Here is a 6,000-nt window from a genome sequence, read left to right as displayed (position 1 = left end):
CGGACCCTTCCTACTACTAACCTTCAGTCCGTGATAATACAAAAAAAAAAGCGATTATTTGTGCTTTTATGATTTTGCCGATTGGGTTGTGAGTCAATGGTAAAAAAATTAGTTAACTGCTTTAAAACGATTCGAATGGCTGGGAAACGGGGGATCATTTTATATTAAATTTAGAAATTTAGGAAAAAGGGCCATTTTCGCCAGCTAGGAAAAAAGAACAAATATCGATTGAAAATTAATTTGAGCCCGGTTCTTGTTCCGATCAAAAGTGCCCCTTTTGGGAGCTGGATATTCCCCACATTTAAAAACGACTTTGTGTCTAACTTTACTTTCGGGGGGGGGGGCAAGTAAATAGGAGCACTCAATATGAGAACAGTAGTACGAAGCATAAATTATAAAAATCGATTTTATTTCGTTTTAAAGAACCCTTAAAATAAAAAAAGAATTTGGTTAATTACAATGATTACAAGATAATAATTTAGTTATGTAATACACTTAAGTATCTCGTTGTTACTCATATTTAAGTCCTAAAATTCTTAAATTATAATGTAAAAACATTAACATTTCTCTAGTTTCGCCTTTCAGACGATTTCTACTTGGTGAATAAATATTATCTCCAATACTAAATAAATAATCGTGATACATAACTGATAAAAAAACAATTTTGAGTGAAAAAAAAATTTTCAAAAGTTTTCAGAAAAATGACTAAGTTCAACTTTTGCTCCACACCCAATATTAGCCCTAAAACCTCCAGGGCTTGTGACTCTGATTTTTCCCAGGTTCCGTGATACTTCCATTAGGTGTATATCAGGTATGCCCATGGTTTTGCCAAGTTTCAGAAAAATCTAATGAATGGATGAAAAGTTATTCTGAAAAATATGTCAATTTTGTCTATTTAGAGTCATTTTCAGGTATTTTTTTACCTCTTTTGCCCCCATGGGGGAGCTGATTACTTGTAAAAATGGACAAACGGCTATGTTTCAGGCCTTAAGACATGTAAATTTGAGTTCAGCACCATAAAAAAACACTAAATAGAGATACATAATCACATTTTAGACAAATATGAAAAAAGAGCCTAAAAAAGGGGTGGTATACATATATATATATATATATATATATATATATATATATATATATATATATATATATATATATATATATATATATATCACGGAGGCCTCGCTAAAGCCCCCAATCTCACTCAAAAGTTGAGTTGAAAGTATTATGGGGTAATTAACACCTTTGATGCCGTTGGTTTCGACAACAATACTTTTTCACACCCACTTGCCAAATTTCTCAAGGAGTTTAATATGAAAAGATTTCAAACGAATAGAGTTTTATTTTATTTTCCTGGAGCCACATTGTCTGACACCGTCGCATTTTTCTCGGGTTTCGGAAAAGTTAAAAATATACATGAATATCTCACAATGATTTTATCAAAGTCTGGATAAAATAGATAAAGAGAAAACATTTAGAAATTTTTCAGATTGAAAAAGAAATTATATTTACATTTAAAAGTCCCCCCTCATTGAAATTCTACTTTTGGACGATATTTGTAAACCCACTAAAAACCAAATTAATTTTAGATCTAGGATGAAGCTCTAAACTGTCTTCACGTATTAAAAAAGGGTGCTTGTGCAGTTTACACTATGTTAAAAAACGAAAAATAAAAAAAATATATATTCTACGTACTCGTTATGGAATGAAGTTCTCATAAAAAAATCACGTAATTTCATCAAATAGTTTTTATTTTATGCCGTAAAAATGATTTGGGAAATTTGGAATCTTCCTAAAAAAACTGCGATAATTAGTCAAGGGAGCGTAAAACAAAAACTATTTAATGAAATTACGTGATTTTGTTATGAGAACTTCATTCTATAACGAGTACGTAGATCTATAGAGTTTAGTTTTACTAATAGTTTAAAAGAAATAAATATTTATAATCGGTACAAGCAATTGAAAATTAACTTTTGAAAAATATTCAAAGAATCGATTTTGGAATCGGAAATTATACACAAATTTTTCCGATTCCGATGCCGATTCCGATTCCCCGAAAATTACCGATTTAACCGATTCCCGATTCCGATTCCGATTCATCGGCACAACACTAATACTTACGCATATAGATATGAAAAGTCTTTATTAAAGTTTGTGCCATATTTCCAAGGGGTACAGGCGCGAACGCAGACCCCACAATTTTATTATACCATCCCTATTTAAGTTAAAACATACTTATAAAAGTATTCTTATGTACATCTATATCAAGCACCCTTGTAAAAGTTTTTTTTTCATTTTTTATTTCCATACTTTGGGGTCCAGGAGCGAATGCAGAGCCCACAATTTTTATGAACCACTGTTCTGCCAGATCAAACATCCCCATTCCTGATCCTCGATACATCTATCATTATATGTAATAATTTTTAATAGTTAACCATATAGGAGCCTATTCGTGACAAGACACATACACACACAAACGTTCAGCATTACGTGTGTGTGGGTGTGTTGGTGTGTATGTGTGGGTGGTCATGTATAACATTTTAGCCACAGAGAAATTAAGGTGTTTAAACGTTGTGAGTTTCTTTTAGACTAATGCATGGGATTTATTTTTCTATTTTTACTATGTAAACCTTATAAAATAATTAAAAAACAATGTTTTTACAGCTCCTGTTTACACAATGCAAGAATTGGAATGTGTGTTAATCGGTATTTGTCACTTATTTATTATTTGCGTATTAAAAATGGGTCCTTGTTTTAACCTGAGTGTGTTCAGCTTTGTGTTTATATATTTTGTTTAACTATTAGATATATTTATTAATTTATTTTTAAACTTCGACAATACGAGGGCGGACCTGTAAATTCGCCCTTGTCGTTCGACCGTTCGTCTGTCCGCATTGTCTTAACATTTATGTTTGGGAATTTTTCGAAATTTTGCACAAACATAAAACATAATATGAGTAAAAAAAGTAACAGAAAGGCTTTCCGAGAAAAAATCCAGTTGCCCCCATCCCTAGGGGAACCTTTCGGATTAAAATTGCTAAAATTGACACTTTTGTGCTTATTAAAAATATTGCTGCCTTTGATTTTTTATAAAATTTTATGAAAAACTGTCACTAACTGATTTCTATATAATTTAGGTTGTATATACTTCGCGATAACTCTTGGGTGTGCCTCAAAGGCTGTTTTAGGTCTAATAAAAAAACACTTCATTTTTCGGACTATTTTTTCATATTTGTCGAGAATGTTCCGTGTATGAATATTAAACAGTTTTGAATCGTGCTGAATTCAAATTGTAATATGGTAAGGCCTAGGGGACTTTTGTGCGTTAAATGAGGAAAGGGAAATGATGGACTTTTTTTCGCATGCTGCAGAATGCAAATTTACTTATGCTAAGGCCTAAATCCACACCGTTTGTTCATTTTCACACAGATTGAACTTCCCTTTGGGCTATTTGGAGATAATTGAGGTGGGCAAATGCTGAAGGAAGGCATTTTTCTATGCCTCGTTCACTGTGCACTCACCAGGGGCCTCACTATCTTGATACAGGATGACCCGACATAGCAAGTTAATGATTATCTACGGATTCTTCAGTCTCCCATATAAATTTTGTCAAGGAAATTAACTAAATAACCTATGTAAAGGAAACTCATTGATTGCCTGCTTTAATTGTCGCCCAATCGCGATGCATGCGGAGTAAACTTAGTATGCCACTCGTAGTAAATAAGTTTATTAGTTACCACTATTATTATTCCACAATTTACTTGAGTGAACCCCCTGTTTATTTAAAAAAAAACTATGTAAGAATACAATGGTTTGCATTGAAGTAAACATTGCAAAAGTTAAGGATTATGCCTCAATTTTGCATTAAATAGAAACATTAATTTTGAACGCATCCTTGTCATAGCATATACTTTCTGTTGATTTTTTAAGCTACATCATTAGACCTTTGTTGTAATTATACTTTTCAAACGCACTGGTAACGTTAGGCTGTCTTAGAAGCAAAGTTTAGTCCAAATCCCCCGATTTTAATCAGATTGGTTCTATTATCGAAAAACTATATTATATAAAAAAAACGTTTCGACCCAATACCTATCTAGGAAAAGTGGCAGACTATCGAATGAGATTTTATAAAAAATCGACCTAGTCTGTTACAATTCAATTGAAAAGGACTCAATAGCATATAGACACACAAAGTTTCTTTGATATAATAAAAGTAGATAGGATTTCATAGATATCATTATTATTATTATTATTATTATTATTATTATTATTATTATTATTATTATTATTATTATTATTATTAGAAACATTTTGTGTCTAGTTGTTGGTACATTTTATTTATAGTAATAGGTGAAGCATAACAAATGAAAGTTTTTTCTTAGCCTCTCGGCGATTGCAATTCATCTAAACCTTCTCATTTTTCTTTTCAATTCATTTAGTTACACTCTCCAGGACTCGCATTACAACTTCAATCTACTTTAAGTTCCACAATCTTTTTGTTTTCTTTTTTCAAGGATGAGTATTTTTCTGCCTTGTCTTTTTATTTTTACCCTCTTTCACATATGTTAGCACTGCTAGATCAATGAATTTTAGCTTGCGTTTCATTTTTCCAACAACAATAAATCTGGTCACCTTGCCTCAATAACATTAACACATAACATACTAATATCACTCAACCATTTTACACTTGCAAGACCTGTAGAAATTTCACAGGTTACTCAATAATATCTAATATATTGATGTTTGCATTCTGTAGATGTTCAGTGTAAATGGAGGCGCTCTGATATTGTTGTAGCTTTTTTGTGAAAACTGCAAAAGTATTTATATAATCAAGCACGAACGGCCGGCAACACCTGGGCGTAAAGTACTCTGGAATATATTTTAATTCTTGCAGATTTCCTATATATTATTATAGAGTCAATGTTCTATCGATTTTTATATATTATAAAATTGCGATTTCAAAATAAAAGAAACTAGCAGGACCCGTTAACCGGCGTTGTCCTGAGGTAGCATGCATCCCCCACCGTAAAAGAGTCAAATACTGCTGCCGATGGTTTTGTCATTTGGCAACCCCCAACCTCCTCATGTAAAAAAAATCATAAGCATCAAGTTATGCTGGCATATGGTTGCATATTGTATCGCGCTTTTCCATCATATGTATCCGAGATCAATATCTACTGTAAATTTTGATGTTTATGCATTTTTTGTACCGCGCTATTTGTAATTAGAGTTTTTTTTAAAGTTTAATTCAACTTTCACGCTATTTTTGATTACCTTACCCATTTGTATTCTTCAGCGCTTTTAATTACAATTATAAAATGACGCACATTTACTCATTGTAAAACTTCATCTGGAATTATTTCTTTATTTGGAAATATTAAAAATTATTACACCTTCGAGAAATCCTTTAAAATAATAACTTTTCCAGGTCTTCGGGGCTGCTGAACACGAAAATATCGTATAAAACCCGGCATACGACTAGTCTCCAACATATGGATAAATGTTAGTTTCTAGAAAGTGGGCGACCACTTACATATTATAATTTAAAGCGGAATGAGCACCCATTTTATGAGCAGATTTTTTTTCCGGTTTCAACGTATGAACACAATTTAACGTAAAATGAGCACCGCCGTTTTTTGTTTGGGGTTTGTGCACGTCAAATCGATTATTAATACCTGGCAGCCCCACCTCAGAATTTTTTTTTTTTTAAAGTGAACGTTCAGTTTAAATAAATTTCGTTCATTGTACGAGGTAATCTCCCGCAAAAAGGGGGCCACACAGTGGATGCTCAATTTACGTGAAATTGTTTATACAATTCATCTTCTACTTTTTTAAACTAACAGTGCATCACATTTGTGCCGGAATATTAAAAGATTTTTTTAGGTTTTTTATTACACCCGAAACCTTATTTGGAAACAAACATTTCTTTATATATATAAAACTACTTGTTGGCATTACTTGTAAACTTGATTTCTTTTAGGATTGATTAAACGTGGGAAGAAT

This window comes from Euprymna scolopes, chromosome 4 (assembly GCF_053919585.1).
Source record: "Euprymna scolopes isolate OS-2025 chromosome 4, ASM5391958v1, whole genome shotgun sequence".
In the NCBI taxonomy this organism is placed as follows: Eukaryota; Metazoa; Mollusca; class Cephalopoda; order Sepiida; family Sepiolidae; genus Euprymna; species Euprymna scolopes.
Note: the sequence above shows the minus strand (reverse complement) of the source record.